This window comes from Lygodium microphyllum, chromosome 7 (assembly GCF_053477565.2).
Source record: "Lygodium microphyllum isolate KBCC chromosome 7, Lygodium_microphyllum_v1.1.10, whole genome shotgun sequence".
NCBI classification, from domain to species: Eukaryota; Viridiplantae; Streptophyta; class Polypodiopsida; order Schizaeales; family Lygodiaceae; genus Lygodium; species Lygodium microphyllum.
Genome location: NC_141141.1, coordinates 124,778,480 through 124,805,045, shown reverse-complemented (window position 1 = coordinate 124,805,045; position 26,566 = coordinate 124,778,480). Strand labels below are relative to the sequence as shown.

The 26,566-nt window shown below is 44.5% G+C and overlaps 1 pseudogene; it reads right to left on the bottom strand.

The window, feature by feature from the left end:
* Window positions 1-26,359, bottom strand: part of LOC148033907 (uncharacterized) — a 39,931-nt pseudogene extending 13,572 nt beyond the window's left edge.
* Window positions 26,360-26,566: the final 207 nt, after the last annotated feature.

Here is a 26,566-nt window from a genome sequence, read left to right as displayed (position 1 = left end):
TTATGTAAATCAAAATCCCTACTATCCTCCTGAACATAGTAGGGTCTTCTATCTCATCCCCAACATCAGCACTCAACTTTACATTTTGCTCCAATGGTACTGAAAGAGGCTTATGATCCGAGAAGATCACAAAAAAATATTTTTCTAACACTTTGTTGATTTTTTGTACATTTGGAGGTTTGAAATAAAGAAGAGGGTGGGAACAACCTCTTGGGAAATACAAGAAATCACTAGATTGAAATATTTCATGGACCGGTTTACCAAGGGGGGGTGAAGAGTAAAGATCAATGGAGGAAGGTGAATGGAAAATGTGTAATGTGAAAAGAAAAGACATGAAATGGATTTGGAGCCATCCAAAGGGCATGTGAGGCTCATAATGACATGGCTTTGGAGCCTTATGATAATTCAAACAAATGGGACCCTTCTTGGAAGCATTAGTGGAAGAAAAATCAAGCACATGATTTTTAAGATTTTTTAAAAATACTTTCACTCTCAAAAAAACTATTCAACATAAAAGTTGTAGCACGTGAGCTGAGGTTTTGGTTGGTATTTTTTTATAATTTTTTGGAGCTACGAGTTGGGAGATATGGCCAAAATGGTGGACGCCAACTTTTTCCAACTGCGGTGGGAGACCACCTCCCAATTTTATACACACCCACACTTTCTTCACCACACTTAACACTTCCATAAAACATCACTAATTAGACTCCCAACCCTTTCCACTCTCTTCTCCTCTCTCTCAAGCTAATAAACCATTAGAATTCCCCTCCTAAATCAACCTCAAATTATCCTTAATTGTAGTAGTAATGTATGAATTCTCACTACTCTCTCTCCATTATTGCTAGATATGATCTTATTTTATGAAGATTCTCTATGTTTTTTTATAGGAGAGCTCTTGGACCCAAGCTATGGGGGGGAGAATGGAGACAAATAACCTATGATTGAACTTAATTAAGTATAAAATTAGTCAACAAAACATCTAGATGGAGCTTATACATTGGTGGAACCGCCTTAATGCAGCTTTGGTGGTGTTAATTCCTATTCTATCTTAACCTCCTCCCTAAATACCCTCAAGGCCTATATAAAGAGGCCTTCTCCTTTGTAATTTGCAAGAGAGAGCCAAGAGGCCTTCTTCAACCCTATTGAGCCTTCCCCATTCTCTCTCATGAGCTTATGCAGTTCATTCCCTTACTATAGCTTATGCATGCTTTATAGTGTAATAAGGCCATGCTATTGGTGTCCATATTGTGTATATTGGTTATGTCTTGAGGGTTATCCATCTCTTGCACCCTTTTAAATTTTTTTGATTCATCTATTTTTTGTAGTTCTCTCTCTCTCTCCCCCTCTCTTAGTTTTCCTCTCTTCTCCCTCATAAGCTCCTCTCCCTCTTGCATAGCGTCCTAGTCTGCACTTCCATGACTAGGTGGTGCCCTTACCTCATTCACTTTGTGGGCAGAAGGGAGTTTGGCATAGTATAGAGGCTGCCATACTGAATTTCCTTCATCATAAATTAGTGCCCCCGCTGAGTACATTCTCATCCACAATTCTCTACCTCCTTATGGGGACGATACAACACATAGTGGTGCATCCTCTATAACAAGTGCTCCAAGTGGCTCTTCTCCAACACCTTCACCAACTCTTTTTGAAGCTGGTTGAAGTCCATGACTCCCACAATGGTTTTCCAAGGAATCCCAAGAAAGGAAGTATGCCTATCGGATGACGTCACGTACGCGGATAAAAGGTGTTCACCTTAGAAATTACATTCTCTCACAATGGAAAAAATCATGTTGCCATCAATTTCTAGGTTCTCATAATTGTGGTGAGTGTTTTGCAAACAAAGTGAAGGCCCTTTCGGGAGGTCCTCATCTCCAAATCATCAGATCCCCCTCTTTCTCTGGCCTAATCCACATCAAAGGAGGATAACTATGCATGAACGGTGTGGAGTTTTGTAGAGGTGCAAAGTATGGAGACTACCTTCAACTGTTGCTAGCTCAAAGATTGGGTGTGGTTGAAAAGGTGGCCATCACACCTTATGAAATATATGTCGCCGAGGATGGACACACTAAGGCAAGAACAATCACTAGTGAGAAAATTCTATGTATAGCAAAGTTGGTGGGTTCTAGAAAGAAACACTCAGAGGAAAATCCTTTATAATTCAAGAAAGTGCATTCCCTCTACTCCCTTAAGTAGTCTCCACTTATGAATAATAATAATGGCCCGAATTTCTACACCTTTCACTCTGTACAAAACATCCAAGTTAATGTATGCAACAGCAGTAAGATTTTCTTCCAACAGCGTCTTGTCATGTACTTTGGGGCTAAAAGATTAAGGGAGATTCTTGTAACACCAGAACCTATAATCTTTCCAATGCTAAACTACAATGTATCCTTCAATGTACATGTCTTTATTTTACTATAATAGTTTCTCATGAATCACCACGAGTTGTATGGACCAATCCAACCTCTTGCTATACAAACTGTGCATATTGTAGCCAACACAAAGCTTAGATTCCAAGGCATTATTAGAAGCATACTGGGACCTAGACGTCTTGCTAAAATCAATGCATCTGTGAACCCATTCATCCTTTCCCTCATAAACTACAACTTAAGTCTAGATGTGTTCATCTTTGTACTCTACTAAGGCAACAACATTTCCAAGCTTCTTTGGGCGCAATGAGGAAAATATAGTGGATTTTTTGGACAACCTTGAGATGGCCTTCCTTGTCTCTGGGAGGGATGATGAAGCATTAAAGTTAAGGGATTTTCCCTTCCTTCATAAAATACAACTTAAGTCTAGATGTGTTCATCTTTGTATTCTACTAAGGCAACATGGCATTTCCAAGCTTCTTTGGGCGCAATGGGAAAAATGCAGTGGATTTTTTGGGCAACCTTGAGATGGCCTTCCTTGTCTCTGGGAGGGATGATAAAGCATTAAAGTTGAGGGCTTTTCCTTTGGTGCTCAAGGAAGAAGTTAGAATGTGGTTCCAAACTCTAAATTCGGCCCAAAGAGCTAAATGGGAGGGATTAAAGGTAGCTTTCTTGCAGAGATTTCAACAAACTAACTCAGCTGAAGAGTTATGGCAATGACTTTTGGCCCTCCATCAAAGTGATCCTTATGGTTATGCAACTTATGAGGAAGGGTTTTTGAAGCTTTGGGGGCAGTGGGGGTCAAACTCACTGAATCCTGGTGAGAGAGCTCCAAATAGCCTTCAAAAGGATCGATTTATTTAAGGTTTGTACCCCTTGCTCAATGAGAAGGTAAAGGTGAAATGCCCAAATACTTTTGAAGATGCTTTGAGAATCACTAGGAAAAAAAATCGAAAGATTCTCTACCAAGCCCAAGTGTAACGTTCTCATTTTTTTTTCCCCACGCGTGAACTACTTCTATAAGACATAGGGATATATTTTTTTAATTAGATAAAAGTAAAATTTTTTACTTTCCCTCTCCTCCAGCCGATTGTCAAGCTAGAGGAAGAGGGGATTAGTATGGTGGGCAAGCTCCTTGTTGCTGGAGCTTGCCAAAGATTGTGTGCATGCCCACTAACACACGGGGGGGGGAGGGAGGATCCTATCCCCTCCCCCTATATAAACCATGGGAGGCTAGTGGCTATGGTAGTTTGGGGAGGAGGACGAGATGGAGCCAGAGACGCTATGAGGAAGGGAGAGGTTGAGGTGCTGCCGCTGCTGTGAGAGGGAGAGGAGGAGTTGAGGGGAGATGCTACAAATCAATGCCAAGAGGGCGATGTCTCCCATCCGCCATGCCACAGCCACTTAGTCGTCGCCACCATCTGATGGCCTCCAATCCCCCCCCCCCCCCCACGTGGAGTTCTTAACCTCCCCCTCCACGTGCTCGTGAGCTTCTGGAAGCTTAGAAGCTTCCAAGGGGGGCTTTCTAAGCCCCCCTTCCTGTGGGCTTTGGGGTTACTCCCCCCTCTCCCTCCAAGTTTTCCCTTAAGGGCCCTTAGGCCCCTTTCCCTCCTTCCAAAAGGTATAGCCTTTAAAGGCTAATTTTTTCCCCCCTTGGAGTTTCTCCCTTAGGATTCTATAAGGCCCTTTTTCCCCCAGGAAAATTTTACCTTAGCCCTTTTTCCTTTCCCCCCCTCAATTTTCCCCTTGAATCTTTATAAAGTCATTTTTCCACCAAAAGATGTTACCTTAAAGTCTCTTCCTTCCCGGATCTTAAATCCCTTTAAGGGCCCCCTTAGGCCATGCAAAAATAACCCATCTAGCTCTCCCATACCTTGTTTTTCCCCCCACATGTAAAAGAAAGGAGAGTGTTGAGGATCTTTTCACACCTTCATTTCCCACTCAAAAGCCCTCGTAAGGGATTCTACACCTTTTATTCCCCGTTTGTGCGAGTCTTTATAAGGCCATTAAGCCTTTCCCATGGCTTTAATGGGTCTTATTCGTGAAAGATCTTGAAACACCCCCTTTCGAGATCCCTACTTCAAGGAGGAATCCTTCTAAAGCTGCTTTCGATGGACGGTGCAAGTTACTGCAAAAGGAACCACGATGGAATTTCAAAAAGGAGTTGTAAAGCTGCATCCACGACGGGAAGGCTACATTCACGATGCCTCCTAAGAAAGCCCAAGGCACAGTCTAGGAGGTTCATCTCCTAGCATCAACGTGGACATCTCACCCCAAGTCCAGATTTTCCTTCATCATTTTTATTTGGTATCATTATAACTCAATTGTGCAAAGGATAATTGTTGGAAATAGGATGCATTTTTCATCTTAAATGCTTTAGAAAAATTAGCTCACGATGGAGGAATTCAGTCATTAATATTTTCAATAAAACAAGAAAAATAAAGGTCGAATAAATGCATTTCTAGTAAATAGCTTTATGCAGTGAAACGAATTAAAATTAGATTAGTGTCCATTGTTATAGAATGGAATTAAAATAGTATACCTCGTTTAAACATGGAAGTATAAACTGCATATCGCATTATTAACCCATATCCTCTTCGCAATGAATCATCATGGAAAGTGCTAGGAATCTTTAGGAAAGTGCAAGGCATGAAATGATTCTTACGATGCATAACTCTAGGCAATTATCGTTTGTCAACTGCATAAATTATCAAGTAAAAGGTTGCTTGTTTAGCATGAATTTTGTTTGCAAGTATAGGAAGATTAGTTGGAATTAACCTAACCTATGCCTGACCTTAATCAATAAGTTAAGGTTAAAAAATCAATTTACACGTAGACAACGAGTCATGTGTTTGTGACATGTTAACGTAACTATCTTCAAGAGTTAAAAAATTGGCACAGACCTAAACACCTAAACCCCGGAGTACTCGTTTAGAATGAGTTAAATTCCAAGAAATTCACTAGGAATTAATACGTAGCCTAATCGTTACGTATTGCTAAAACTAAAACTCCTATACCCTAAATACTTGCCCACATTCACCGAAATGTAGGGACAGTGAAACATATTTGGAGAGTGAGCTAGGGTTTGTCCCTAAGAATCTTATAAGATGGAACTTGGAACCCAAGGACTAACGACGTCAGCCTAATATAATCAGGAACAGATTGTTTCGTGACTCCGTTCAATGAGTAGAATAAGTCTCATAGTTCGATGCGACACTTGCGCAGCAAGTGCGGAGTCATATGATCTTGTGATTGGATCACAAGGGAATGGCCAAATTCTCACAATGAGGTTTGCAGGTCCTTACGCAAGTGATCTTGCAAGAGGATGAGTAATCATCCTAATTTAGTATCTTTCTTGAGTAAAGATAATTGCTTGGAGCAAAGGACAAACCAATAAATTGGTATATAACATATGAACTTAAGGTATTGACCAAGGCGGGTTAGTAGGGTACGCCCTAACCCAGGATATAGGGATCTTGCCAAGTCGCAAGTCATCCCAGATCGAGTGTTGGACGCATTCAAAAGGAAGGATTCATTCCTTAGCAGTTTGCCAACAAAAACGATCAATGGAAATGTTTGTGCTTGTTACAGATTTAAAAGCATTGTTTGGCTTTGTTTGATCAATGAATTAAAAGATAAATTGATATCTAATACTTCAGGTTGAAGGCCTAAAGGGAGAGGCAGCTTCAGTTACCCCTGACTGCCTGCCTGACCCTAACCAAAGGGGTTGTTAAGCGCATCGGGAAAGTGGACCAAACCCGCCGCGAGAGGTCTCTCCGTTAAGCGCTACTTGGACTAGGAGGACCCTTGGGTGCCAAGGGGGGCTCGGGCTGTAAATCCCTCGCCTTCCGGGCCCTGCACAAGAGGCTAACGTGACTTGGGATTGGATCTCGAGGCCCGCATACTAGTCTACGGGTGGAAACTTGGATTAGTGATCCCTGTGGATTGCTAGATAGCCTTTGGGTGGATTGTGGATAACCCTACGGGCTGGACTTTTGGTATTTCAAAGATAAATATGATAACCTCTTAATAAGAAACTTGTCTGATATTCGTGAAAGAACCAGTGCCTAACGGGCTAATTAAAGAAGCTGATTGTTACATGTTCAACTAAATGTGTTAGGTAATTAGATAATTAAAACAACCCGAGGAAACTGCAGTGGATGTGGCCATAGGTCCGTCCTACAGATGGGTGGTCCCGATTGGCCGAGAACTTTTCTCAAATCACGATGGGCAGCCAGAATATCATCAAGAATACGCACAACAAAAGCGTTGACCTAGAGTTACAATTGATCCCGATTTGCTGTTTTATGGGAACGGAATGGGACTATGCATTATGGCAGAGAGGTTGAGCTTTGCATCCCTCTCTTTTCCCATTCTCCTTGAACCAAGTGCAGCGTGAATCCGCTTTAGATCTAGCGTTTCTGCGTAAAGTAGTTCGCTTAGATCTGATGCTAGTTGTTGTTAGGAAATGACCAATAAGGAAAAACCCTAATTCAGGTCGATCCTAAGTGGGAACGGCCAGAATACTTCCACTACATGGCAGACGCGAAAAGCCCTAGATCGCAAACCTCGTAACATTCCATGGGAGTGCCGGGCGGAGCTTTCTAGACATCCTTTCCGATGGACTGATAGGATGTGTCTTGAAGATACAAGTGGACATGGTACAGTTGGTATCAGAGCCCATCAACAATGGAATTGTTTTTATGAAATCATAATAAGAAAAAGTAAAGTAAATGTGGCTGTCCAAATATTTCCTTACTTCCAATGCTGTCTTGCAAAACTATGAAGCATGGAACAGGTTCTTGGTGTTCCGAGTCATGTGTATGACTGCAATGCATTCTCCGCATTATTGACAAAGGATTGAGATGATGAACATCCTAGAGAAAATCTATAATCCATTGCCTTTGTACATGGAACGAAGATGGACGGGTGCCTCAGGAATCTACTATATAGCCGCCCATCGGTTTGCTTACCTACAAACCAACCTAAAGAGGATCAAGTGGTTGAAAGACCTCAAATTCGTGAAGCTGTTCATTTTTGTGGAAGCTCACGTAAACTCAACTTTACATATTTGAGGTTGAAGGATTGAGATGAACTCATATGTGTATGAGGAAGTAACCCGTGTGATCCCCGCCGATAGGATTAAAGTGTTGGGGCGCCATGAGAAGAATGGGTTCCAAAGGAAAGGGTACCCTGAACTTCCAATGAGTTACCAATTCCTGAAGATCCATGACCCGAAACCATACTATTATACAATTCCTATAGATAAATGCAATACAACGTTGTTCTCTCCAAACTAAATGTAATAGTTGGTTTCTCATCGCAAGAAATGTTGTATTTCGAAAGGGCTATGCCCATATAAATACAAATAAGACTTCATTTTATCAATGTCTGATTGTGCATAAGAATTGATAAAAAGTTAAGTGGTTAGATTGCTTGGTTGATAGTAGCAAAAATTGAGGATGTAATATAAATCAATAACGTTTATTGTATAATAACGTTAGGAAATCATTATCCAAGCACAACCCCAGGTACAGGTTCCTAGTTTGCCTCCTACATCAAATACTGATGTAATCCAAGAGAAGAAGTTTCTTCTCAAACAAAATAAGCCTCCCGAGTTTGACGGGAGAGGTAGGTCCGTCCAAGCAGATGTTGAAATTTGGATTGAATCCATGGAGGATTACTTCGAAGCATCCGGTACTGCACCCGCCAATCAGGCTATGCTCACCAAGCTGAAGCTCACCGGCAAAGCTAGGCTTTGGTGGAAGCAATTGCGCAGGGATCAAGGGATCGCGGAAGGATCCGTTACCTGGGAGAAGCTAAACAAAGCCATGCAGGGAAGATACTTACCACCTGCATATCGCACGTAGAAAATGAATGAGTTCTACGAGCTAAAACAATTGGGGCTCACTCTTGATGCATACTACTCTTAAGTATGCGCCACAGATGGACATGACACACGGTGTCCAAATTTTGTGCGGGTTTAAATCTACCAATGAATACCCCTCTCGAATCTATGCGTCCATCAGATCTTCAGGAGGCCCTCATTCGAGCTGCACCTACTATAATTCACGAGGTGCAGTCTAGACCAAGGGGTAAAAAAACTTGGTCTTATAATGACCCGAACAGAGGAGCATTCATACCTCAGATGAAGAGAGTTCAAAGTCAGAATCAGGGACAAAGAAAGAAAGCAAGGACTAATAACGTCAACAACTTTGTTCCTACTCAAAGCAATGGCCGAAACCTCCGTTGTTTCCACTGCAACGAGCCCGGTCACTTTAAGAGGCAATGTCCCAAACTTGGAGGAGGACATCGCCAAGCACCTTTCCAAGGAATGGGCCGTGGTCAAGGAGCCACTACCCGAGGCAGAGGAAGAACCGCCTGCATTGCCAATAGGCAAATGTGTGAAGAAGAAGAAGAAGAAGATCCGACCATGGAAGCAGAGTTTGAAAGGGCAACAGTCCATGCTGCTCTACACAAGAAAGGTCTGAATCGCCAGTTCTTGGTGATTCAGACACCATCAAACTATCAAGGTAAAAGTTTCAAGACCTTGATTGATTGTGGCAGTACAAATTCCTTTATCTCAACAGGTTGTGCAAAAAGATTAGGAATAGCCACAATAGAAGCACCTATCTTGCTTGTGGAATCGGCAAATGGTCGTGAGGTTACTTGTACCAGGAAAACTGCTAAGGTGGAATTCTTTCTGGGAGGAAAAAAGACTTTGGTTAAATTCAGAGTCATGAATTTAGGTATCCATGAGTGTCTACTCGGAATGGACTGGCTTAAGCCTAATGATGCCCACATTCATTGTGGAAAGGGCCAAGTTTCCTTTCGAAACTCTGAAAGGGAATTAGTCACAACTCAAGGTGAGGCTGGAGTGCCAAAAATCCAATTGGCCAAAGTATCTCGGATCATAAAAGGATTCAGAAAAGGATTACGTATCTACTTAATTAAGCTCAACAAGTTAGATCAGAAGCAAGAGTCTAGTGAGGGACATTCTTGGCTAAAGGAATACGTGGACGTATTCTCTGAAGAGTTGATAGAACTCCCGCCTCAAAGAGAAGTGGATCATGAGATTAAGTTAGTACTAGGAGCTGCGCCAATTGCAAAGAGACCTTATAGAATGTCCATACCATAAGCAATTGAGGTGAAGGAACAACTCAAGAAACTACTAGATCAGGGCTACATCCGGCCTAGCAGTTCACCATATGGGGAGCTCCAGTACTGTTCCAGAAAAAGAAAGATGGAACACTTCGACTATGTATTGATTACCGAGGATTGAATCAATCAATGGTCAAGAACAAGTACCATATTCCTAGAATAGATGAGCTTCTTGATCGCCTTCAGGGTGCAAAGATCTTCTCCAAGATTGGGGTTACTATCAGATAAGGATCAAGGAAGAAGATATCCCCAAGACGGCCTTCAATACAAGATATGGGCACTTTGAGTTCCTAGTTATGTCATTCGAACTTACGAATGCACCTGCCACCTTGAACAGGTTAATGTAGGATATCTTTAGGCCATATCTTGATGATTTCATGCTTGCCTTCTTCGATGACACTTTAGTCTATTCTAAACAGGAAGAAGATCATGGACCTCAACTTTGGATTGTCCTTGAGACAATGAGGGCACATAAACTGTATGCTAAGATGAAAAAGTGTGCATTCTTCAAACGTCAGATTGAATATCTAGGTTTCATCGTATCAGCGAAAGGAATCTCAGTGGACCCAGCCAAGGTCAGAGATGTGCTAGAATGGCCAATACCAACATCTGTCAAAGAAATATGCAGCTTTCTTGGATTGATAGGATGGTATAGGGTCTTCATAAAAAACTATGCCTTGATTGCAGCACCTCTGACGAACTTACTGAAGAAGCAAACTTCCATTGCATGGTCAACTCCCAAACAAAATAGCTTTGACAGATTGAAGCAAAGTTTGGTATCAGCACCTATCCTAAAACATCCAGACCTCAATAAGAAGTTCGAGGTAGTAACTGATGCTAACACACATGTTTTGGGATATGTGCTCATGCAGGAAGGTCATCCTGTAGCATACTCTTCAATGAAATTGAAGAGTCATGAGAAGAATTATGCTACTCATGACCTGGAATTGCTAGCTGTCATCCATGCTCTAAAGCTTTGGAGACACTACTTGTTGGGTAACAAGTTTACTCTAGTAACTGACCATAAGAGTCTCAAATGGATCTTTACCCAGAATGAGCTCAACATGAGGCAACGTCGGTGGATTGAAGTGTTGGACGAGTATGACTTTGAAATCAAGTAGCGACCAGGAAAAGTGAATGTAGTTGCCGATGCACTTAGTCGCAAGGCATTCCTTGATTCCCTAATCTTGCAGAATCCATCAACAGCAAGATATCTAGCTACAAAAGTATCTATGCCAAACAACCCAATACTTGAGTTAGCTAGAGAGGATGCATGCCATGATCCGGCCTATCAAACAATGCTAAGCGAGATCTCTATCAAGGATCAGAACCAACAGCTGTATGCTAAGTATCATGAATTCTCTGCCCATAGCGGACTTGTCTACGATAGAGCGAGACTGTGTATACCGGCAAGTCAGGCACTTAAGCAGAAGATATTGTGGGAAGCTCATGATTCCCCTTTCTCAGGATATCCTGGCTATGCCAAGACTCTTAATGCAGTTAGAAAAAGCTACCATTGGGAGAGGCTTAAAGGTGGCGTTCTCAAATATGTCACCGAGTGTTTGTCTTGTCAACATATCAAAGCCGAACATGTCAAGATGCCAGGGAAGCTGCAACCGCTTGAAATTCCCCAAATGAAATGGGAATTCATCAGTATGGATTTTGTTGTAGGCCTAGCCTAAATCCAGGGAGGATACAACTCCATCATGGTTGTGGCTTACTAAGGTTGCACACCTTATTCCAGTAAAGACAAACTATAAAGCCTCGGACATTGCAAGATTGTTTATCAAGGAGATATTCAAGCTACATGGGTTACCCATAAGAATCATTAGTGATCGTGATTCTCTCTTCACATCATACTTCTAGAGAGCTATCTTTGAAGCCATTGGGACTCAACTCTACTTTAGCACCGCTTATCATCCCCAAATGGATGGCCAAACAAAGCGAGTAAATCAATCATCGAGGATATGCTTAGGGCATACTATTATCGTGAGCCGAAGAGGTGGATTCAATACTTGCCTTTGGTTGAATTTACCTACAATGCTTCTTACCAACAAAGCATTCAGATGACCCCTTTCCAAGCATTGTATGGTCATGACTGTTGAAGTCCCCTAAACTTCTCAGATCCAACCTTAAGGGTTGAAGCTTCAAGGCAGATGTTGGAAGAGATGGATGACCAAATAAAGTCAATAAGACAGGACATCCAAGCTGTCAAGGATAGACAAAAGTCCTACGCAGATTTGAAGCGTCAAGATAGAGTCTTCGAAGAAGGAGACATGGTCTTCATTCGCGTACCCCAAAGAAGAGTTTCCTATCCTTAGGAAATTGCAAAAAGCTAAGTCCAAGATATTGTGGACCATACAAGATCCTCAAATGCCTAGGACCTAATACTTATAAACTGCAACTCCCTAAGAACCTAAAGGTTCATAATGTATTCCATATCAGCCTATTGAAGAAGTATGTACCTAATATTAACCATATACTTGATGACCAACAAGTTGTAATGCCTAGTCAAGGAGTCCTTGAACTAAGGCCTGACAAGATCTTAGATATTAGGGAGAGACAACTTAGATCCAGAACCTTGAGAGAATGCCTCGTCCAATGGAAAGATTATCCCGAAGAGGATGCCACTTGGATAGATGAAAGCACTCTCAACCATCAATATCCCCAGTTTATCTCGAGGTGAGGACATCTCGATTCCTCCAAGGGGGAGAGAATGTAACGTTTTGATTTTTTTTTCCCCACGCGTGAACTACTTCTATAAGACATAGGGATTAAAAAAAAAAAATAGATAAAAGAAATTTTTTAAATTTTCCCTCTCCTCTAGCGGACTGTCGAGCTGGAGGAAGAGGGGATTAGTATGGTGGGCAAGCTCCTTGCTGGAGCTTGCCAAATATTGTGCACATGCCTGCTGACACGCAGGGGGGGAGGATCCTATCCCCTCCCCCTATATAAACCATGGGATGCTAGTGGCTATGGTAGCCTGGGGAGGAGGACGAGATGGAGCTGGAGACGCAATGAGGAAGGGAGAGGTTGAGGCGTTGCTGCCGCTGTGAGAGGGAGAGGAGGAGTTGAGGGGAGACGCTACAAATCAACGACAGGAGGGCGCTATCTCCCATCCGCCATGCCACAGCCACCTGGTCATCGCTGCCATCTGACGGCCTCCAATTGCCCCCCCCCCCCCCCCCACGTGGAGTTCTCAACCTCCCCCTCCACGTGCCCGTGGGTTTTGGGGTTACTCCCCCCCCTCCCTCCAAGTTTTCCCTTAAGGGCCCTTAGGCCCCTTTCCCTCCTTCCAAAAGGTATAGCCTTTAAAGGCTACTTTTTTCCCCCCTTGGAGTTTCTAATTCTATAAGGCCCTTTTTCCCCCAAGAAAATTTTACCTTAGCCCTTTTTCCTTTCCCCCCCCCCTCAATTTTCCACTTGAAGCTTTATAAAGTCCTTTTTCCACCAAAATATGTTACCTTAAAGTCTCTTCCTTCCCGGATCTTAAATCCCTTTAAGGGCCCCCTTAGGCCATGCAAAAATAACCTCCCATACCTTGTTTTTTCCCCTGTTGAGTGTTGAAATGACCTATTTTTGGGCTAATTTTTGTTGTTTTTGAGAGTTGAATGGTTGATTTTATGAGATGATTGATTGGTTTGGAAGTGGTTTGAGAGTGTTTTGGATAGGTTGGAATAGTTTTATTAAGCTCATGATGTTTATTAGTAGAGATGTGAAGTTCTGATATGTTCTGATTGGTCCTGATTGCTTCTGTTTTGTTCTATTTTCTCTCTGTAAGGAGGGATGGAGTATTGATTAAAAGGGTTTGAGATAGTTTGAAAGCTTATTGAGTGATTTTTGATGGTTTGGAATGGTTTTGGTATGAGTTATGTGGTTCTGATGCTTTTTGTTGACCTTCTGTAACTCTCTGATGAGCTTCTGTAGACCTTCTGTATGCTTCTATATGTGTTCTGATGGATGAGATTGTAGCTTGGGAAAGTTTTCTAGCCTTGTAAAGAGGTGAATACAAGTTCAAAAGAGCTAAAAGAAGTGAAAGAAGTAGCTGCTGAAGACTCAAGTAAAGATTGGAGTGAAGTGATAGTGGTGAGCTACGAAAGGACACTGTAGTGGCTCTGGTGCCTCTTCATATTAGACATACCTCTTGGGAGGGGTATCCACGACCTAAGAAGGATTATTGTGAGTGATTATGAGAGATTGTAGTGAGGATATGATGTATTATTGATGGAGAGAGAGAGAGAGAGTCAGAGATAGCCAATTCTACTAAAACAGAGTGATTGTATATGAGAGATTGAGAGAGAAGACTATGAAGACATTGAAGATGAATACTATGTGATGTATTTCCATTCAAAGATGGTGTATTCCTTTGATTTCTTTGTTCTATTGATGTAATTTGTAAAGATATTGAAGAATATGGTTGATTCTACGAAATCCGTGGGAGATCTACATGATGCTATATGAAGATTTGTTGTGCATGGTGTTCTTTTCTTCATTGTGATCATATAAAACCTAATAAAAAAGCTTATTGATGTTACAAGATAGATTTTCTTGCAAGAGAATTCCATTTTCCTCGGTGTTCCTCTTGGGGCTCCATGTTTTTGGTGCGCAGCCAGGGAAACTTGCCATCAACAAGCACCAGAAGAGGCTGAAAATGAAGGAAATGGCATTGCCAAGAAGAGAAGAATTCAATGGATGTTTGTAAAGTTCCTTCTTCCACTAAAGAGTTGGAATTTCTCATAATCAAAGCCACTTTCCACAAGAATTTCATCCCACGATGGCGAAAACATACCACCATCATTATGCATGCTCTATGTGGTGGACAGTTTCCTCTTCCTGTTGAAGCAGCAGAAACTTGCATCTTGGTGGCAAACTATTTGGGGACAAACTGAAGAGCAGAAACAGAGAGAATGACCATCCATGGAAGATTTGGCATTCATTGAGAAGTTTCCAGACATCATCAAGTGGGAGATTGTGAAGAAGCTTTAGGAGTCTTGGTCTGTGGAGGTTCAGAAAGACAAGAAGGAAAAGAGTTGGAATTTGTTCATGGATGCTCAACAGCAAGATACGTGGGATGCTTGAGTTCTGAAAATCTTATGTTTGTTCAATTAGCAACCCACTGGAAGTTGGTAGACAGAGTGTTCTTCACAACATACACTGTTGAAACCATCAGAAGCTGGCATTACTATGATGATAGCACCACCACAATGCTTAGACGTATGCATTTTGACACCTTCAGAACCGAATACCTTCCTTTGTGCAGTTGCATGAAAGCAGAATTTAGAGACATTGAAAAGGAATAAGTAGAAGAAATGTTGGCAAGAGAGTCCTCCAGAGACTGAAGCCTTCCGTTATCCCTCTGTGGAGCACTAACAACAGAGTGGAGCCAACCCCCTGATGAATGACGCAATAAAGAGGCAAGCGTTAGAACGAGTCCAGAGGTACGTGAGAAGAGAGAAAGCAAAAATCAAAGCTGAGAACGAGCTCGCAGCAGAAGCCGCCTTTGACCCCCTTATGGAACTCTTTACAGAAGTCCCAATGGCACATCAAGCCCTTCCTCCTCCTGCTGCCTGGAGGTCCACTTCCAAGCCAGATCCGTCCTGGAAATATTGATGACAGGCCAGCGAATGTAGTCCCGTCGCCAGTTTTTAAGGGAGAGTACAATGAAGACCCCGATCTTCATGTAGCAGAGTTTATGGTAGCATGTGTGGTTAACAATGCCAGAACCCTTGAGCATTGGTTAGCAATATTCCCCACCACTTTCAAGGGCACGGCGTTTCAGTGGTATGAGAGACAAGCAGCAGGAACTTTTGGCACATGGGACGACCTGAAGTTGGCCTTCCTCACTAAATTCAGGCGTGAAGGTTTTGAAGAGCGGATGCAAGAGGAATTTATAAACCTAAGTCAGTCCTCTGGAGAAATAGTAGAAGCTTATGTCTCATGAATGGAATCCATCCTGAAGAGATGGACTAACCATAATCTAGATGATGGCATTCAGAAGGGGGTGTTTCTTAGAGGATTACAACTAGAAGTCTGTAAGTTTGTGGAGCTGCAAAGACCAGCCACATTGCAAGCTGCAACAAAAGATGCAAGATTGTACGATGAAGTGGAAGCTCGATTGGCGATGAGTCCAGGAAGAGGAGTCCTACCCCCTCTGATGCCAGGAATGATGTACCCACCAAATGTAGTCCCAGGGACTGTTCCCTACCCCTACCAGCAGATGCCCCCAGTATCACAGTACAGTGCATCAAATCCACAGTGGCCACAATCAATGCCTCAAATGATGGTTCAACCACAACAACCAATGGTCCCAACCAATTTTCCCAATGCCAAATCAGCAGCAACAGTGGAACCCTACCAACTGGAGCCAATAGCCAACAGTTCAAACAGGAGCTCTGAATCAGAATCAGAACAGAGATCCCTTTGCGCCAGCCCATCCTGTTTATGCAGTGATTACAGAGACTCCTCAAAACCCTACTGCCAGTACCTCAGGAGGAGAAAGCTTGAAGGATTATTTATCCAACTCAGTTTGCAAATATAAAAAAGGAGTTGATGGATGTGATTACAGAGCAGCTACAGATACTGAAAGTGAATACCACTAGTATATCCAATGTGGCAGGAGCAGGAAGAGATGTGATGCGGTCAAATACTTGGTGTGGTAAGTGTCATCAAGCAGGCCATTTAGCCACTGAATGTACACGAAAACCAACCATTCCGGGAGCTTTCTGTTCCTACTATTTGCGGAAGAACCATACAGAGGATATTTGCTCTTTGAAGGAGATGCATGATAGGAGAAGGAAGGAAGAAGATGCAAGATTCAACTTGCTGGAATCTAAAATGACAACACATGATATTGGACCCAAGCCTAGAGAGTTTGGTCCTGATTTCGGACCCAGAAGATTTCCATCTCAAAGTTACAGAGGAAGACAGTCTGGCGGTGGTCAGAGATCAGAAGTAGAGTGTTACAAATGCGGAGAAAAGGGACACATTTCACCAAATTGTCCAAATCCCAAAAGGTCAGTGGATTATAAGCCCTTATGCAATCAATGCAAAGGAGAAGGCCACACTGCAAAAGACTGTCCAAGCCCAGCCCCAGTGAAAAACAGTGCTACGGATAGTCCGGCCAAGGCCCAAGAGCCTACCTCCAATTTAGTGGAATTGAAAGTTGCTGCCATCACGCATGCAAAGAAGAAGGAACCACCTATCCAGAAAGAAAATAATCCTCCTGCCAAAACAGTGAAGTTCAATCTTCCACCAGAAGAACAGAACAGAATAGAGCCTGACAGTGCCGTATAGAGCACTACAGTGCCACAGAGAGTTATAGAGATAGTTCCAGAGACAGGACCAGAGGTTCACGAGATAGAAGAGGAGGAAGTGCCACAAGTGGTAAAAGAAGTCCCCATGATGCCCCTGTTGGAAGAAAAACGGAAAATGAAAATGGGTGTTGCCCCATTCCCTAACCGGTTAGAGAAGCCAGTGGATCCTATTAAGGAATATGATCTGGTTAGAGATCTAGACACCTTTAAACCAAACCTCACATTCTGACAATTATTGATGCTATCTCCCAGTTGCTGAAAAAGGTTCAAAAGTATACTGACAAGAAGACGTGGCTTAAGGATTGCTCCCTCAACAGCAACAAAGTCCAACAAAGCTCCAAAGCCTGTAAAAGAACTGGACGTGGCTAACGCCTTCCTAGATCCGGGTACCCCAGAGACTGGTGTGTGGATAGAAGGCTGCTTCATTGCAAATGCACTGATTGATGGTGGTTCATCAGTGAACATTATGACGGATGTGACAATGAAGGATCTAGGCCTACAAGGTGTGCAACCAACCCAATGGCTCATCAGACTGGCAGATCAGAGCAGAATCAAGCCTTTGGGCATTCTCCCATATGTGAAGACTACAGTGGATGGAAAAGATTATTGGCTAACCTATTTGGTGGTGAAGCCAAACTCTTATGGTTCATCCTACCCTCTGTTACTGGGCAGACCATGGCTTTTTGAAGCCAGAGCAAGGACGGATTGGTTAAAAGGAACCTTGACCTTGGGTAGAGGACCCAACAAAGTGGTGCTGAAGCTATATGGTGCTAAAAAAGGACATGGATCCACCTCCTTGGAATTATCTTCTGACTCCCCTAATGAGGCTACAAATGGAACATCAGTAGACGAAGATACTGTCAAACAGATCCTTCCCAAGAAAACAGTGGCACATTCCTTAACAGTGGATACTGTAAGCCGACTCCCAAAAGATGCAAAGCCATTATCAATGGGTGAATACTTCCTACCTGAACCAGGAACAATCTCCGAAATCACTTCTGACACTGAGATAGAAGCATGGATGTATTGCTCTCCCTGTTACATGGCCATAGCAGAGCCAGAGATAGAGGCAGAAGATAAAACAGAGAACATGTTCTTCTCTTACAGAGCTCCTACAGAGCCAGAGACAGAGACAGAGCCAGAGCCAGAGACACAGACACAGACAGAAACAGGAGAGGAAGGAGATGATATGGAAGAAGAAGGTTATGAAAGCGATATGGAAGAGTCTATCCCACCCGAAGAGGATACATATGAAGAAGAAGTTCCAGAAGCATCAAAAGTAGACGAGCTCATGATGTGGGACAGAATGGCGATGGTACCATTTGGTCTCGTAAATGGATCTTCTCATATGCAAAATCTTTATAAGAAATGGTTAAAGAAGACCAAACCGTCTTTCAGCAGTGGCTCATGCCGCCCTCAACCATCCCTGCCAAGAAAAGATGATGATGATGCACCGTGCCAACAAGCACTAGTCTCACAATTCCAACAAGCATCAGAGGGTCCCTGTTATGTGACGTTCCTGGACATGTCATCAGAAGATGAGTCTTCAAGCCAAGAGGTAACTAATCTTGAAACCAAACCCGAAACGGCTTTAATCCCATTTCAACATCTCAAGGAGCAACCTAAGTCTCCACCAAAAGAAGAAGTTGGTTCTAGTGGGACATCAAATGAGGACACCACTTCCTTGAAGGATTCGGATCTATATCTAGAAGTAGTTCGTGGGACCTTCATCCGTGAAGTAGAAGGTGAAAGGCAGTTAACTTTTGTGGATGCAGATGGCATTGAATGCCATTTGAAGGTGGGTAGCAGCCTACCAGAAGAGGAGTTGTCAACTTTGTACAACTTGTTGAAAGAGAATTTGGATGTGTTTGCATGGTCCTACAAAGACCTAAAGAGGATTGATCCCACAATATGTCAGCATCATATTGATTTGGAGCTTGATGCCAAGCCAGTACGGCAACGACAGAGGCGAATGAACCCGAATTATTCCACATTGGTGAAAGTAGAGCTGCTGAAGCTTCTAGAAGCCGAGTTTATCTATCCAATGGCAAATAGTGAATGGGTTTCACCCATCGTGGTGGTACCCAAGAAGAATGGCAAGCTTCGTATATGTGTGGATTTCCGCAAGTTGAATTCCAAGATGAGTAAGGATCACTTTCCTATCCCTTTCATAGACCAACTGTTGGACACAGTGGCAGGACATGAGCTTTATTCCCTTCTGGATGGATTCAGTGGATACAACCAAGTGCAGATAGCAGAAGAAGACCAATCCAAAACAACCTTCGCCACAGAATGGGGGACCTACGCTTATCGAGTGATGCCGTTTGGACTCTGCAATGCCCCTGCTACCTTCCAGCAAGTCATGATGGCCGCATTCCAAAATCATCTGCACGACTTTATTGAGGTGTATTTGGATGACTTCTGTGTCTATAGTTTGATCCGTGAACACTGGGGACATTTGGAACAATGCTTTGACCGATGTCGGGAGTATGGGATTTCTCTCAACCTCGACAAATGCATCTTTGGGGTCTCTTTTGGAGTTTTGTTGGGCCACATCGTCTCTGCACAAGGGATATCAATAGACCCTGCAAAGATCGAAAAGATCGCAGCTCTGACAGCACCCACCAACCTCAAACAGTTGAGGGGATTCCTAGGCCATGTGGGTTACTACAAAAGGTTCATAGCCCATTTTGCAACAAAGGCAACCTCCTTGCACAAGCTTCTAAGGAAAGATGCAGAGTTTACTTGGACGGAAGAATGTGACAAAGCCTTCAACACTCTGAAGTAGTGTCTGATTGAGGCACCCATTCTACAACCTCCTGACTGGACGAAGGAGTTCCATGTACACACTGATGCATCTATTGAAGGCTTAGGCGCAGTTCTCTGCCAGAAGGGCTCCTCCAAATTGGATCAACCCATCTATTACGCAAGCCGAAAAGTCACGGATAGAGAACAGAACTACACAGAACATAATATTAGTGAGTTTGGGAATCTCCCAATTCCCATTTTTTGAATACTAAAACGGTGGCACCCAGATAACATACCCATAAGTTTCTCAAAACCATATGATGTGACCTATCATTGGAAAGTGCTTGAAAAATGGAATCTATTGAGCTATAGAGCGCTTAATTTGGAGTCATAGTGTTCAAGTTATGAAAAATCCAAAGATTTGACCACATGTCCCAAACTTATGGAAAATTCCCATTTTTCCCAATATGGTGTTACAGTGACAGAGCTGGAATGCTTGGCAATGGTGTTTGCCCTAGAAAAGTTCCGCCACTATCTGCTGTCTACCCACTCTAAATTTTATGTGGATCATGAGGCCCTATCCTTCCTGATGAACAAAGCAGACGTGAAAGGACAAATGATGAGATGGCTCCTTCTATTATAGGAGTTCGACTTTGAGGTAATTACTAAACCTGGTCATTCCCATGTTCTGGCTGATCATCTGTCGCGTATCCCACAAATTACAGACGAGGAGCAGGATGATCCAGACCTCCTTGATGCTTCTCTATTCTTGGTAGAAACTGTAACCCCCTAGTATGCAGACATTGCCAATCTGTTGGCAACCCAATAGTACCCTCCTGGTATTTCTAGTCGGGAAAGGAATAAGCTTATGTTAGAATCAGCCCCCTACACCTTGCTAGGTGGCGCACTGTACAAGAAAGGCAAAGATGAAGTGCTTAGATGATGTGTTGCAGGAGATGAGATTGGGATTGTTTTGAAGGCTTGCCATGACGAGCCATGTGGGGGCCACTTTGCAGGAGAAGCCACAGCCAGGAAGGCTCTGCTAGCAGGATACTAGTGGCCTACCATTCACAAGGATGCTTATGATTACTGTAAAAGATGTGACGCTTATCAGAGAATGGGGAAACCTACCAAGACAAGTGCCATGCCACTGCAACCTATCCTTCCTTTGAAGCCTTTTGAGAAGTGGGGCATTGACTTTTTAGGCCCGATTGATCCTCCTACCAGAAGGAAACAGAACAGATACATCCTCGTATGTACGGATTATGTCACAAAGTGGTGTGAAGCTAAAGCCCTAAAGCGGGACGATGGTAAGAGCATGGCTCTGTTCATGTACGAGAATATCATTACCCGTTTTGGCAGTCCCTTAGAGCTGGTAAGTGACAGAGGCACTCATTTCATTAATAAAGTCATGGAAGAGTTGACAGAGCTGTATAAGATCCACCATCGCAAGTCCACTTCTTATTACCCCAGAGCCAACAGCCAAGTCGAAGTCACCAATCGCATCCTCTGCTTGATTTTGACAAGGATGATTGCCGCACATCGTCGTGATTGGGACAATCAACTTACAGAGGCCCTCTGGGCGTATAGAACCTCCCATAAAGCAGCAACAGGACAGACACCCTTCCAGCTGGTGTATGGTACAGAAGTTGTTTTCCCTGTTGAAGTGGAATTACCCTCTTTGCGAGTGGCTATCAAAGAGCGTTTGGGGGACGATGATTCACTACAATGCCATCTCCTGCACCTGGAATGTTTGGACGAAACTCGCAGGATGGCTCTACAGTGCATGGAAGCCACGCAAGCTCGACGCAAGGCTTATCATGACCTTCATCAAGCACAAGGAGTTCAAGGAAGGTGATTTGGTCCTAGCCTATGATTCACGATTTGGCAAGTTTCCTAGCAAGCTTCAACAATGGTGGATGGGCCCATATAAGGTACTGGCTGTCAATCCTAATGGCTCTGTCCAAGTACAGACCGTTGATGCCTCTGATGATCCCTTCCTGATCAATGGATATCGCCTGAAGAAGTACTTCCCTCCTTGGGGATCTTGACAATCACGGTCACCTGATCCTTTCCCTCATTGGCGTGGCACTATCACTCTTATGATGCTACTTCTGATAGCCGTTCTTCAACCACTCCTGATGAAGTGGACACAACCCTTTGTCCCCTCAACCCTACCTTCCAGCCCTAATCTCTTATCCTCTATTTTCCACCAGTGACAGTGGCGAGGTGGGTTTTGACAAATGGTATTTCTACCATTCCCTTGCTTAATTCGAAAGAAAAAAAAGAGGAAAAAAATATATATACATATCAGTCATGGGAGAAAAGGACTTCGGTCCCTGTCATGCCGACCTATTCTTCGAGAAAATGTGGAAACACCCTCGGGAGTAGGAGAAAAAGAAAAGAAAAAAACAAAGAAAACAAGAAAAGAAAAAATCTGTTATGAACACCATATTGGGGAATATGGGAATTTCCCATAAGTTTGGGATACATGGTCAAATCTTTGGATTTGTCATAACTTGAATACTATAACTCCAAATCAAGTGCTCTATAGCTCAATAGATTCCATTTTTCAAGTGCTTTCCAATGATAGGTCATATCATATGGTTTTGAGAAACTTATGATCATGTTATCCGGGTGCCACCTTTTTAGTATTCAAAAAATGGGAATTGGGAGATTCCCAAACTCACTAATATTGTGTTTATGGGAGAAAAGGAAGAAATTCCTTGTCATAGCAGGCCTCGTTCTAAGAAAAGGTGGTAAACACCCTTGGGCGAGAAATTGGCTGTGGAAAAGGTGGCAACACCCAGCAGTCCAGAAAGTGGATTCATCAATTGATATCCCCAGGATCCAGTTCCGAAGCTGCCTCCCTTGGTACGCTGTGTCCTGGGTCTCTCTGCAGAGCGTCTAACTGTCCTCTAAGCAGATGCCATGTTCCTATCTAACCCCATGTTCGATTTGATGGCTACCTTCCTGGGTACGCCTCTTCAACAACTGACAATGTGATCTTCATCGACAAACAATTGAGTGATGCGAGCTTTCATCCTAACTAGATGGGAAAGTGAGTATGGGTTGCCCTCTGTATCTATTAGAGAGTGAGACATAGGGTGGGGCGAGTGACTAGTCTTTTCCCTTCCAATCAAATGAGAGGTGAGAAGTGTGAATGCAGTGTAGCATACACGGGATGGGCCTCTCAATGCACAAAGCACAATTTGTTTTTGTGCACTGTACTATAAGGTTCCCTGGCCTTTCTTCTCGCACCGTATGCCGACAAGGGTGGGATGCACAGTTCCACCATCAAATGCGCACAAGGCATACAACCTTTGCACAAGTGACCGTGAGGATAACATTAATGGGTTTCAGGACATGGTTGCCCTCCTGTATCTATCAGCAGAGCGTGAGACAGAGGGTGGGCTGAGTGTGACTGGTGTTTCCTCAATCACTTATTGAGAGGTGAGATTGAGGGACGTTACAACACTTGGAGTCAAGTACGTTCCCGTTTCCCTATGCACCCACGGGATGGGTCTCTGTCGTCATCACAAGACACGCCACCCTGCTCTGTACATTGCATTGTAAGGCTCCCTTGCCTTCCTCCTTGCACTTATGCCAGACGGGTTGGACGCACTGATGCACCATCAACTGTGCACCCTGGCATACTCCTTCTGCACCATTCCCCCCTGTCGCTTTCTAAACCGGGTATGAGATATGGGTTTTAATCCTTCTTCCTTGAGTGATATTAGTCATGGGGTGAGTGACAGTTCTTTCATTCCATTTGAGTGACTGTAAGTTGAGTGCAACATTCCTTATCATCGACGAATTTCCTGCGATTCCTTCAACCAGCTACCTCCCTGGGTGCTGTCCGTGGTCCCTGCTACGAAGGACGTGTGTTGTGAAGATACCTTGGTACCTCTTGCAGTCGACAACGACACAGGATGTGCCATCGACAGTCAACCTTGATGCTCGACAACATGGGCCAAGTTTTTCTAACCCTACACCTTCTGTTTCTCAATGACGTTCATGTTTTAAGTGTGGGGACATTAGTGGATGGTCTGTTGTGTAGTCCTAGGTCCCTGTTGCTCGGTTAACCCTATCCGTTAAGGTTTTAAGTGTGGAGACACGTCCCTGTGCGTCTACATTACATACCCCTCTGTATATGCCTCAACCTGCTAATGCCTCTATGTCATGCCTTGCTTTTACCCTGATGGGGTCCCTTCTCGCCCACCCATCCACTGTCACCCCTCCCTTGGGACTGTTCCTCCTCCATTTTTCCCTTATTTTGCTGTGTTTTCATGAGAATGCACCCTACGTTCACTGACATCCACATTCAACTTTACAACCCTGTTCATCCCTTTGAACTGACCATTTTTTCTTTTTACCTACCCCTGTTCCAGTGCCCGGTTCTCGAGTTATTAGTTTTTGAAGCATTTTGCGCACATTAGCCGGTTTTCCATGTGAACGTGCTTTGCTTGCTTCAAAACTGTGATTTGACATCATAGCCCTGACAACCATTTTCTCCCTGACATTTTTCCTTTTTACTCTGTGTCATTTCGATGCACAGTTTGTCCAATATTAATTTTGCGGTTTTTTAAAACTTTTTCGTGCGTCTTTTTGACATTTTTCCATGTGAACCTGCCTTGTTTCCATCAGACTTCCAGTTTGATTTGACAGTCGTGTCCAACCCGCCTTCCCCCACCTTTTTTCTTTTTCCTCCACCCTATTTCGACTTCTGGATTTTTAATTATTAATTTTTCAGTGTGTTTTTGGACGTATTTTTGGTGTTTTTTGCATGTGAACCCCTCCTACTTCCACCAGAACTGCGTTCTAACATGACAACCCTATACCCCCCCTTCTTGCGGACATTTTTTCCTTTTACTACATGTCATTTTGGCCAACGGTTCGTCTAATATTAATTTCCGATCCCATTTTCGGGTATGTTTTTTGGGTTTTTTCCACGTGAACGCGTCTTATCTCAGTCAGACCTATGTTTTGACATGATAGGATTGTCAGACACGTCTTTCTGCACATTTTTCCTTTTTCCTACACCTGGTTCCGATGCACCAATCTTCCGATATTAATTTTCATTTGTGTTTTTGGACCCATTTTTCGTGTTTTTTGCACGTGAACGCCCTGTCTTTCCCCCGGAACCCCTGTTGCACATTTTCCCTGTCTTCCCCCTACCGTCCTACCCACTTTTTGTTTTTACGACATTTCGTTTTGATGCCCGGATTGGGAGATATTAATTTTTCTTTATTTTTCCGTGTTTTCGCGCGACTCGTTCTGCAGTGATCGTGCCCGTTTTCAATTTCCCGCATCTCCACGCACCCTGATCGCGTCTGCGTGCCCTGTCCCACCATCCTGGTGCTATTTTGATCCTGTCACGGCAAATTTTTTTACCCAGCCCCGCGCACGCACGCGGGATGGGGGTACGCCTTTCTTTTATGGCCCTCCCGCCCATTCCTTCCTATGGGCACCCAATCCCCTGGGCACCCCATGGTCCCCCTACCCCTACCCTTCCCCCATTGGCACCCCGCCCATTCCCCTATAGGCACCCCCCTATGGGCACCTACCCACCACCCATCCCCATGGGCACACCCCCACACCCTTTCCCCCACCCATTCCCTGGGCACCCCACCCCCAACCCCCGGGCGCCCTTTCCACCCCACCCCACCAGGCACCCTTCCCTATCCCCCCCCCACCCCCCACCTTTCTCTCTCCCCGACCCCTTCCCCCCCCGCAACCACCTCTCTTCCTCTCCCTTCCTCTGCGTGCCTTCTCCCCCCGTATCTCCACCTCCATCTCCCTCTCCATTCCTACACCTCCATCTCCTCTTCTCCTCTCCCTCCTTCCTCTCCTTTCCCTCCTCCTCCTCTCCTCCCTCCCTCCTTCTCCCCTGTGGCGCCTTGCTCCTCTCCTCCCCTCCCTCCTCCACGCCTCTAACGCCACTATTCCTCGCCTGCCACCTCCTTCTGCGCCATCTGCCCCCTTCCTCTTCTCCTCCCCTGACGCTAGGCCTCCTTCCCTGCCCCTCCTTCGTCCCGCCACGGTGCCCTGTGCCCTGCCGCCAACGGCCGCTGACGCCGCCCCTCTTGCCCTGCCGACGCCCTCTCGTGCATGCCTGCCCCGCTGTGGCCTCTTTCCTGCCTGCCGCCCTGTACCCGTCGAGCGCTGCCTCGTGCGCCTGCCACCTCCTTCTGCGCCGCTTGTCACCGCCTTTGCCCCTGTTGCCTTGTGCGCCCGCCGCCTCGTATGTCGTGCGCCACCGATGCCGCCGAGTGCTCCGCTATGACGCCTGCCCCGCTGTGGCCTCCTCCCTGCCTGCCGCCCTGTAGCTGCCACACGCCCGCCCTGTCACTTGGCGTGCCCCGAGCACCCCTGCCCTTCCCACCACGTGTCCCTGCAAGCCCCCCTCCCCCCCCCCCCCCCCCCCACCCATAGTCACACCTATCCCCCACATCCCTGTAACCCCCCCTTCCCCCCCAGTCCCACCATCACACACAACCCCCCCTACCCCCACACAAGCCCTTGTTCCCCCCCCAGGGTCAATCCCATTCCCACCCCCCTGTAAGCCCCCCCATCCCGCAGACCCACAGAAACCCCCCGCGACCACTGCAAAAACCCCCCATAAGCCCCCTGTCCCACCCATAGAAACCCAACCGCAGAAAACCCCCCTCCAAACCCCTGTTCCCCCTCGAGACGCAGACACCCATCGCAGAAACAACGGATGACACCCAGCCGCACCCAACCAAACCGCGCAGAACCTCGCGATACCATTCTCCGCCCTTTGACACATGTGCGCGTGGCTATTCGTGTGTTCGTGATTGCTCGTGTGCGCGTGGCTATTCGTGTGTCTGGGATTCGGATTAAAGCACCGCTCTAACCTAATAATTTGTAATTAAAATTTTAAGAAGGAACCGTCATTTTCTTGATAAGGTTTATCACTTAATAAAAATTCACCCATTTCTTAATAATTTATTAAAA